This window comes from Nestor notabilis, unplaced genomic scaffold, assembly GCF_000696875.1.
Source record: "Nestor notabilis isolate BGI_N333 unplaced genomic scaffold, ASM69687v1 scaffold16878, whole genome shotgun sequence".
NCBI classification, from domain to species: domain Eukaryota; kingdom Metazoa; phylum Chordata; class Aves; order Psittaciformes; family Psittacidae; genus Nestor; species Nestor notabilis.
The window spans coordinates 4,872-5,214 of record NW_009941647.1 but is presented as its reverse complement, the minus strand read 5'-3'; the positions used below and the strand labels follow the sequence as shown (position 1 = coordinate 5,214).

Below are 343 nucleotides of genomic sequence, written 5' to 3'. Positions count from 1 at the left end.
ACGGGGCCCAGCCTCGCTCTCGGTGTCTCTACCGCGCCGGGGGCCCCGGGGCCAGCTTTCCTTCAGAGCAGGAGGTCACTTTAGGGGTGTGCTGGGGCTGTGCCCCCACTTTTGGGGATCCCATCTGTCCGTCAGTGAGCCTTGATAGAGCACAAGGGGAGGCGATGCTCCGCGGGGAGTCCTCTGTTAGTTCTCCATCCTCCTGGGGCGAGGGGGCACCTCTGTTCCCTTGTGTCTCCCGCAGGAGCTAAAAGGACCTATGTAGATGTCTGCTGGGGGATAAGTCTTTTAGCTCAAGAGTCAGAGGCTTTGTACTTCTTGTGCTGAAGGCCCCGGGTTCAAG

The 343-nt window shown here is 60.3% G+C and overlaps 1 protein-coding gene across 1 annotated transcript in view; it reads left to right on the top strand.

Annotated features, from left to right (window-relative positions):
* LOC104410746 (rho guanine nucleotide exchange factor 11-like) overlaps positions 1-343 on the top strand; it is a gene marked incomplete at both ends in the record, with an annotated part of 8,579 nt that overhangs the window by 4,863 nt on the left and 3,373 nt on the right.